Genomic DNA, 10,763 nt, shown 5'->3' with positions numbered 1-10,763 from the left:
GTTCTGAGCAAGAAGAGCATCCAAAGCCTCTACTTCCAAAACGCCTTTCTTCTGAGGGGTCCCAGAGTTCACAGGATTCCTGTTAGATGAGTAGAGATATTGGTTGTTAGCAACCAACTCAATAAGCTCAGTAGTCTCCTCAGGTGTCTTCTTCATGTGCAATGAACCATCTGCAGAATTATCTAAACACATCTTGGATATTTCACATAAGCCCTCATAAAAGATCTCCAACTGATTCCATTTAAAAAACATGTCAGGAGGGTATTGCCTGGTCAGCAGCTTGTATCTCTCCCAAGCTTCATAGAGGGTCTCACCATCTTTCTGCTTGAAGGTCTGAACCTCCACCCTTAGCTTAGTCAGCTTTTGTGGTGGGAAAAATTAAGACAAAAATCCAGTGACCACCTTATCCTAAGTGTCCAAACTCTCCTTGGGCTAATAATCTAACCATGGCTTTGCTCTATCCCTCACAGCAAATGGGAAGAGCATGAGTTTGTAAACTTCAGAATTCACTCCATTCATCTTCATAGTATCATAAATCTGCAGAAAATTAGAAATAAATTGATTTGGGTCTTTCTGAGGAAGTCCGTGATACTGCCAATTTTGTTGCACAAGAGAGACTAGCTGAGACTTCAGTTCAAAGTTGTTTGCAGCTATAGGAGGCACCACAATACTTTTTCCATAAAGATCTGCATTGGGGGCAGTGTATGAGCCAAGTAGTCTTCTAGGTTGTTCATTCTCATTCAGATTTGCCACATTGGCATTAACAACACAACTATGATCCATAGTGGACTCTGCAGCTTCCTTTTCAAAAGTCTCACTCAAATTTTCACTAGCCTTGTAAAGTCTAGCTTATTGCAAGTGCCGCCTCAGATTCCTTTCAAGTTCAAGATCAAAATCTGTAAGAGGTTCCTTATCTTTGTTCCTGCTCATAAACAGACAGAAAATAAGAAAAGTGGAATTCTCTACGTCAGAGTGTAGAGAATTCCCAGTGAGGTAACCTGTGTAAAGAAATAGAATAAAACACAAACAAATTAAAGTTAAAAATTTTCGAAAATGATGACAAAAATTAAACTAGGAATTTCGAAATTTATATATAAAAAATGACAAGAAAATTAAAGTTAAATTAACTAGGAAACACCAAACTTAATTTCAGAAATTAAGGAAAAATAGTAGCTAAAAAAATTCGAAAATTAAAGGGCAAAATTAAATAAAATCAAAGCTAAAATGCCTAATCTAAGCAATCAAACAACTAATAGTTGTCAATCATAGTCAATCTCTGTCAACGGTGCCAAAAACTTGGTGCGGAATTTATAACCCACAAACTAACCGGCAAGTGCACCAGGTCGTACCAAGTAGTACCTCAAGTGAATGAGGGTCGATCCACAAGGATTGATGGACTAAACAACAATGATCGCATGATTTACTTAGTCAGACAAACAGCAAATGGTGTTTTGAGAGTTCAAAAGCATTAACAGTAAATTCAGAATATCAGAAAGCAAGCAGTAAACGGTTTGTGAAATATATGGAGAAAGCAGTTAAGGTTTCAAAGATATTTATTTTCCAGATTTACTTTTCTTACCAACTACTTTAATCATGAAAGATTCAATTCATGGCAAACTATATGTCATTAAACCCTAATTCCTTAGACCTTTTTAGTCTCCTCTAACCTTTATCAACCGCCAATTCCTTGGTCACTTGATTCCAATTAGAGGGTTAAGTTCAAAACTAGTTTATGTACCACAGAAACCCTAATTATCCAAATATAAGAGGATTATATGTCATGTATTCCGTTAAGTCCAGATAATTAGTGATTTAGAAGTATTTGTTTTCAAGCTGTTGTTCAGGTAAATTGCTTTTCCAAGGTTTACAAGAACTCAATTAGAATAAGGGTCATACTTCCGTTCCACCCAGATTCATAAGATAAAGAACGAAAACAATTCTTGAAATTGAAATCAATACATGAATTAAAATAGAAAGGTCATAGTATTAATCCATAGAATAAATAGAGCTCCTAACCTTAACAGTGGAGGTTTAGTTGCTCATGGTTCAGAGAGAAAACAAGGATTCTGAAAAATTGTAGAATGCGAAATAAGGTGGAAGAGAAGAGATGAACCCGAAAGGCTGATTTTTTTCTCTTTTATATCAAATCCTAATTAATGTAAAAGTATATTTTCTAAAACTAAATAATACATTTTCCTATTTATAAATAAAATAAAAATTTAATCAAAATCACTTAATGTCTTGTGCAGGTATTGATGGATGAAAGGGGGACTACTTTGCTTCTTATAATTGGCGCCTAACTTGGTGAAGTGTGACGCCTAACTTGAGCATGGCCGAATTGCTTTGAATGTTGCAGCTGGTCCTAGCGCCTAACTTGGGAGGATGTGGCGCCTAACTTGGAGGAGGCAACAAGGATTGGCGTGACTTGCTTGCCCTGGCGCCTAACTTGGTGAAACCCAAGTTAGGCGCCACTTATGCAGCATGTAATTGATGGATTAAGTTTGTCTTGGTGCCTAACTTGGAGAATCCCAAGTTAGGCGCCACCCTTGCCGAATTTCTGGAGAAGAAGTATAGAATATTATACATCGTTGAAAAGCTCCGCCACTCGAATCACGTCAATTAGACCTCTGTAGCTCGAGTTATTCATATTAGAGTGCAGGGAGGTCAGGGTTGACAGCTTCATTCACTTTCTTCTCTTTTTCTACAGAAACTCCATCAAATCCATCCGAATGCCACCTGAAATAAACAGAATTGCACATGACTCAAAGTAGCATCTATAGTAGCTAAAAGATATTTAATTCTTGATTAAAGTCAACAATTTGAATGCAAATTCACTAGGAAAAGATAGGAAAGATGCTCACGCATCAACCACCAATTCAATCTCCATCACCTAATCAAACAAATATGCCACAAAATCACACACTTGCACCTTAACATGCATCACCACTGCCCCTGTTAAAAAAATCAACAAGAATTCGCAGAGCACCATCACATTTGCACAACTATCATTGTCTAAATGCTACCACTTCTCAGCTTCCACTCAAAAATCTGAAAGGTACCCTTTATCGAATTATTTGTCATATGAAAAATTTTCTGCATCACATACTGCATATTCTCTAGCCATCTCTTCTAACATTGAACCCAAACACTACAGTGAATCAATTACTCAATCTTGTTGGGTTGATGCTATTAAGAATGAACTCCAAGCTCTTAAGCAAAGTCAAACTTGGAAGCTCACTTCACTTCCACCCGCCAAGAAGGCAATTGGCAACAAGTGGGTTTTCAAAGTGAAATACAACCCTGATGGCAGCATCAAATGCTACAAGGCACGATTTGTGGCGAAGGGATTCACCCAAGTCCCTGAGATTGACTATCGGGATACATTTAGCCCTGTGATGAAGCTGGGCAGCTTGAGAGTTGTCTTGGCTGTGGCTGCGGAAAAGGGATGGTTCCTCAAGCAAATTGATGTCAATACCGCATTCTTGCACGACGATTTGGATGAGGAGGTGTACATGAAACCACCTCAAGGGTTAGACGTCAAAGCTGGCCAAGTGTGCAAGCTTGAAAAGTCGCTTTATGGTCTAAAACAAGCGAGTCGACAGTGGAATACAAAGCTGAAATCTGTTCTGGTTGAGTTGGGTTTTGTTTAGTCAAAGGCTGATTATAGTTTGTTTACTAAGCACACTGAATTTGGATTCACCGCATTGTTGGTTTACGTTGATGATTTTATATTGGTTGGAAATGATTTGGGAGAAATTAATGTAGTCAAAACAGTCTTGGATGATAGGTTCAAAATCAAGGACATTGGAGATTTGAAATTCTTTATTGGGATGAAAGTTGCACAATCGAAAGAAGGCATTCTTCTTAATAAAAAAAGTATGCTATGGACATCTTGAAGGATGCTGGTTTTGAGAACTGTAAGCCTGCTTCTACCCCTATGGACTACAGTACCAAACTTAGCAAAATTGAAGGCATTCCCCTCTCAGATTCTACACAATATCAAAAGTTAGTTGGCAAATTGCTCTATTTGACCAACACCCGACCTGACATTAGCTTCGCCATTGAAAAGTTGAGTCAATACCTTGACCACCCCACTACTTCTCACCTCAGTGATGTCCATCGAATCCTCTGATACATGAAAGCTTCACCTGTCACTAGCATAGTGTTCTCGGCCACCTCTGATCTCTGTGTCACTGGATTTGCTGATTCCGATTGGGCAGCATGTCCTGATTCAAGAAGATCTATGACATCCAACTGCTTCTACATCAACACTGCCCTGGTTTCATGGAAGAGCAAAAAGCAAGTGACAGTTGCTTGCAGTTCAGCCAAAGTTGAATATCGGGCGCTCGCTGCTGCTACTAAGGAGGCTATTTAGCTCAATTTCATTTTGAAGGATTTGGGAATGCCTCTCACCAAGCCCATCAGCACCTACTGTGACAGCCAATCTGCAATTCACATCGCCTCCAACCCGGTGTTCCACGAGCGCACGAAGCACATAGAGGCCGATTGCCACATTATACGTGACAAGTTTCAAGAAGGTCTTATTCATCTTCTTTCCATCTCTACCACTGAACAGGTTGTGGACATCCTGACCAAACCGCTGCCTCCGTCCATGTTCTCCACACTCTTTGGCAAGTTAGGATTGGTCAACTTACACATTCCTAACTTGAGGGAGGGTGTTACTTGATGTACTAGCTTAGCAATTAGTTAGTTGATTTATTAGTTATAACAATGAGTTAGTTAAACAAGTAGCCTATAACATAATTTTTAGTTAGCCCCTAATTATTCTAACTCAGTTGGTATATGTCTGATTGTTGTAACAGTATAAAGTGTGGTTTATCATTCAGTACATTGAGAAAACAAGAACTCTCATTTCTTCTCTCTATTTTCACTTCTGCTCTATTCTCACACTCCTCTTACGCACCTTCAACAACGCATATTGTTGTTGTTAGTTTTGTTGGAGGTAATTTTTAATGTATTTCTGTTGAGATAGGACTGTAATTTTTTAAAAAATTTGTTAATGATTTGTGTTAATCTTTACAATTCTTAGTAATTAACTAGCAGTGCACCCAACTGCAGCCAATTAGTAAAGAAAGAGTTGTTAACGAAAAAGAAAAAAAAAAGCAGTGCTCCAACTCAAGAATGACTCTAATTTTATTTTTACCCCATTCACCGTAAAAAAAAAATAAAAAAATTGTAACAAAAAAAATCCAAAATTATTGTTAAAGATTTTTCAAAAGACTTTTAATTATAATAAAGAACGAATTAATTTCGAATATAAAAACATCTAAAACCTAACAAAAGAGAAATATCTAAAATTATTTTTAAAAATTCAAAACTTAATAAAACGAGATATAAAAAATTATTAAAAAAAGAACATCTAAAAACTAAGAAAAGAAACTTCTAAAACTATTAAAAAAATTTATCAAAAAAACTAAAAAGAAAAAACATTCAAAACATATAACAAAAGTACATCCAAAACCTAAAAAAAATAAATCCAAAACTAATAGAAAGAATAATCCAAAACTTAAGAGGAAAAAGAAGAGAAGATTGTGGGGAGAGGGGGGATGCGGCGTTGTTGGACGATAAGTTGCCAACGGAGGCGACGAAGCACGAGGAACTGCAGGGAGAGATGTGCGTCGCGACGAGAGGGTTCGGGGGAGGAGGTCGCGGTATCACGGGACGAAGTGTTGCATGGAGAGGCACGATATTCCAACGATCAGGGTTGGAGTGCGGAGCTGCGAATAGAAAAGTTGGAGAATAGAAAAGTTGGAGAAAGAACGCGGCGATGCGCGATCGACGATATATGATCCATACGCTATAGCTCGTATCCATCAACCTTATAAATCGATAAAGTGTTAAATAAAACAAACTATTTATCTTAACACAAAAAAAAGGAGGATATTCCCATAAAGACGTGTAAAACATCTTTTTATAAAGATACTTATGTGTCGCATTATTATTAGACGTATTAATGAACTGGTTATTTTTAAATTTCTTAATAAATTAGAATAAAACCGATTTTTTATAACAATAACAATAAACCCAATTATTATCAAATCCAGTTAAACCGACCAATTTACATAACCTACTGGATCATAGTTTTTTTTTTAACAAAAATTAGAAATATATTTATCTTTTTATCAAAAAATTTAAACATGATTCGTTTTAAACTGTGTAAATCGATCAGATCAAATCAAGTCTAATAATGATAATGCAGACAACTGAATTTATTATTATTAATATAATAAACCAATTTTGTTCTGATTTATTAAAAAATAAATTATTAACCGATTTAATAAAGATGTCTAATAATATCATGATATTTATAAACATCGTTAAAAAAAAATATTTTTAGTGTCTTTATCAAAATAGTCTAAAGACAAAAATTGTTACAAATAACTTTTACACCACGCTGAGTGAGCAGAAAATTAAGTCAAACGAGTTACCACACTATAGTACAGAAAAGAGTTAATTTATTTGATAACAAAAAAAAGAGAAAAGTAGAAATGTACGTTAATCACACAGAATTACATTATATCTTACATTTTTTCTAACTTAAACACCCTTTACAAGTGTCTTTCACCGTCTTTCTTTGAAAGCCGATACCTTATCTAATCAATGCAGGAGCGAACTCAACATTGAGACGGATGAGCTATACCTCTCCTAACAAGCTCACCACACGAAAACAATATATAAATATATATATTGTTTAACTTATTTTTAATATATATTTTATATTTTAATATATATTATATTAATAGTTAATTTTAAATATACACCTACCTGAAAGATAACACATATAATACATGGTCTACATTTTATCTTGCCATATCTTTGTACTCCATTGAATAATGAAACATCGTAAACAATTAACAACCAAAAGCGTAATTTTTAAAGTGATATCATACATTTCTAAAGTGATGCAGATAAGTCTAATCTATTCTTTTGAAATAGCTTTTGGTTTTTAAAGGCATCATTTGATTCTAAATACCAAAAGCGTAATTTTTGATACCGCTCCCACTAAAGCCAAAATAAAAAACATAGCCTTTGTTAAAACTTAAAAACATCTAATTTTTTCTATTGTTAGCTACACTTTGTACGTAAGAGCAAATGAACACATTTTATTTCACAATACAGACAAAAAACTATATTTAACAGCATAAATTAACACATAGCATAGGTTGATCAACATATATACATTATTTTTGGTCAAATTTTAAATTCTAATAATAAAAACAATAACATATTAGACTAAAATATCAACTAATATTTATAAAAGTGGTGATCCGTAACATTTGTCATCACTACTTTCAATTTCTTAATCGATGCTCTTACCAATGTTTTTCTTTCGGGGTTGAGCGGGGATCAAGAAGCAGCAACGCTTGCCGATCCTCATTTTCCCCACCACCGTAGGGATCTCCCCTTCGTCTTGGATCGAGAACGCTTGAATTTCAGCAGTGGAAAACAAAACCCCTTCTTCTTTGACCTTAAACTCCGCTTTCTTCTGCTGGTACTTTTCATTGAGAAGCTTCGGCCCAATTTCTTCATCAGAGACGAAAATCCAGAGCGTCTACTTCTTCCTCCTGTGGTGAGCATCACTTCTGACGGTTTCTATTGTAAACAATTCGTGATCCTAAATCCTAAATTCTCTAGAAGCGTCCCTGATCTTAATAATCGTAGGTACTAAATTCACTTAAACTTTGTTAATTAGTACGTTGCTCGACTTAGCTTGCTTCATGGTCCATGAACTTAAATGGGTGTGGAAAGTGGGGACAGAAGGGGTCACTTATCTTGGATGTTTTCTTTTTGTTTGATAGTATTAGTATGTAGAGTGTTGACATTTGTCCCTGGAATTTTTCTTTTGAATTTCTGAATGTGTTGTGCTGTACGAGTTACAAGTTCACACGAAACAGAAATGATTTTATTCAGACACGTATTCTCTATCTACACCGTAACGCTTACCACGTCGTGACTTACTGACTTTAATTGTGGTTCAACGTATTGGTCTAATCTTGGACGGTGATTAATCATATAGTACTGGATAATGCTGGGTCCCACAGTTGAACTGAAACCAATCTAGCTTAAAAAAATAAATAAATAGTAATAATAATAATAAATCTTAATACGGTTAAAATTAAAAAGTAGAAGAAATTATAAACACTATAAATTATTCATTAGTTAAAAAATCAATTATTATGTATTTATATATATATGTTATTTTACATAATTTTTTTAATAAATTAAACTAGACAACTACTAAAATAAACAAATTTTTCTCAAAGACAAAATCAAATTTTTTATAGCATAATAATTGTATATTTTATGAACACAAAATATTGATCGTTATTACATTTTTTTTATATTTTGATTTTTGTCTCAATTATATTATTTATAAAATTTGATTATATTATTTACAAAGCTTAACTATAAATAAATATGTAAACATTCCATACTTTTATGTATATTTCTATAAGAATAATTTATGGTAGTTAAATTTTTATATTTATGATTTAAATAATTAAAAGGATTATCTTCTGGGAACCCAGCTAAATCTCAAATGCGGAAACCATACATGAGATGCACACACCAGAATTTTAATAAATTATTTATATAAATTAGTAAATTTAATTTTAAACTTAAATAATATATTACTATAATTTAATCCTTTAAACTATTTAAATATCTAATTGAACAACCTATTGATTTAAAAGAAATAAAGTGAATCGATAAAAAATGACCAAATGAGTTTTTCTATAAATTAACCTAAAAGGATCAATCTGTTTGGCTCATCAAAAGGAAGTCAATAAAATATATATTAGAAATTAGGCTCTAAATAAATCATTATTATGTATTTATATATTTATATTTATTATTTTATATATTTTTAATAATATTATCAAATACTAAAATAATTAATTTTTCTCACAAAAATTATCAAAATTTTCATGGAAAAACAACTAGATTTTTATTTTTATAATTTTATTTGTATAATTTAATTATAAATTTAAATCTGGTTTAATTATATTATTTATAAAACTTGATTATAAATGTGAGCCGCATTTGTTTATATTATTTATAAAGTTTGATAATATTACTTGTACTACAGTTTGATTATATATATGTAATGATTCTGTGTTATTCCTATATGGTGATTAGTGACTAATATTTATATTCATGTAACATTGTTGAAAATAGATATATGTTGCTTTAAATTCAAATTTCTTTCAAGATTAATTAAAAAATTATGTCATTCCAGAAATTCAAATAGTGAAAGCGCACGTGCTTATAGAAAAGTTAAATACAATCTTATTTTTCTAATAATAATGAAGCAGAATCGAAAATAAAAGACACAAATTACACTAAAATTATTCTAAAAAAAAGTTGTCCCAATAATATCAGCATGAAAATATAAGAAAATATAAGATGGAAGAGAAAAATAAATATGACACCTGATCTTGCCTGGGAAATAGGTCGGCTTCAACTCCTCAAGGTCAGCCGAGCTATACGCTGCAAGATTGGACGTCCACTCCTCAGAGTCCGAATTCTCCTTTCTCCTTGTAGATGTGAGGGTGTGAGTAATACAAAAGGGGTGGAGTGTACCTGCAAAGGCACTCCAATGCTTAAGTCAGTTATGGTGTTAATTCGGAGTGAATGAGAAAAGATACTTTACCTTGCTTTTATAGATATTTAATCGTCCGTTATATTCTAGATGATTATTTGACCGTTCTTGATAATTGGTTTTGTAACCGACTTTATTCATACCGTTTGAGACGTCAGTTATAATGTCATTAATTTTGCCGAGTTATAATTCATAAGGGCCGAACAATAACGGCAAAGACGAGTTATGATGATGGTCGGTTATGATTTGTATTAATGGTGACCATATCACAACCCCCAAGCTTAGCCTGAGGAGGATTTTAATGAAGCAGGTTGAGCTTTACTTTTTGATGAGTTATAACTCGGCTTGTGTGGGTTAGTGGATGAGCCCCCAGATCAACTTACTTCATTAAAAGATGGTTCAGTGGTTTGAAATGTGGGTACGTGGGGAGTCGTGTCCGTTATTTCCAGATGAAAGAGAAGGAATAATGGTTGCATTTAATTTTCACGGTTTCCCAATGTTTGGCTCACTGTTTGATGTGGCTTTGGGAGTGGGGGGGGTGATTATTTGGAACGTTTTGTTCCTTTAATTCTTCGAATCTCTTCAGATTTTTCTGGGTGTTTTGTTGGCTGTTTGTTATATGCTTGCTTTCTTTTGAAGAATGAGTAAGAGAGGTATGAGTCTCTTTTTCTGTTTCTGATCCATTTCTGTGCTTTCTCTTGTGTTTTTCCTTTTTTCGTTTCTTCTTCTATTGCTTTTCGATCTAATGGGGTTTGGGAAAGAGAAGAAGGATAGGGTGGATTAGTCGTATGATTGGGTAGGGGAAGATGTTAAATCACGGGTTTCACTTTTTTCTGATGAAGCGGCGGTGAGGGAGGTGGATGTGAATAAAATAGTGAGGGTAGGTTCCGGAGTCAAGGTGGAGTTGTTATCATGTAGTGTGGATGATAGGGTTTATCACCGAGAGTGGGGGTTTGGGTTCTTTTACATGCATAGCTGTGTGCTTGAAGAGTTGCGGGTTAGGCTTCCTTTTACGGAGTTTGAGTGTCAAGTTCTTAAGCAGCTCAACTGTGCTCCCTCACAGCTTCATCTAAATGGATGGGCTTTCCTTCGATCTTTTGAGGTTTTGATGGAGTTTCTGGAGGAAGTGCCGTCTGTGGAT

General features: G+C 34.2%; 1 pseudogene; it reads left to right on the top strand.

The window, feature by feature from the left end:
* Positions 1 to 250: 250 nt before the first annotated feature.
* On the top strand, positions 251 to 341 carry LOC148562896 (small nucleolar RNA R71; annotated as a pseudogene).
* Positions 342 to 10,763: the final 10,422 nt, after the last annotated feature.

The sequence above is a fragment of the Arachis ipaensis genome, chromosome B6 (assembly GCF_059453495.1).
Source record: "Arachis ipaensis isolate K30076 ecotype BB chromosome B6, ASM5945349v1, whole genome shotgun sequence".
Taxonomy (NCBI): Eukaryota; Viridiplantae; Streptophyta; class Magnoliopsida; order Fabales; family Fabaceae; genus Arachis; species Arachis ipaensis.
The sequence above is the reverse complement of the archived record's forward strand: the minus strand, read 5'-3'. Positions and strand labels throughout refer to the sequence as shown.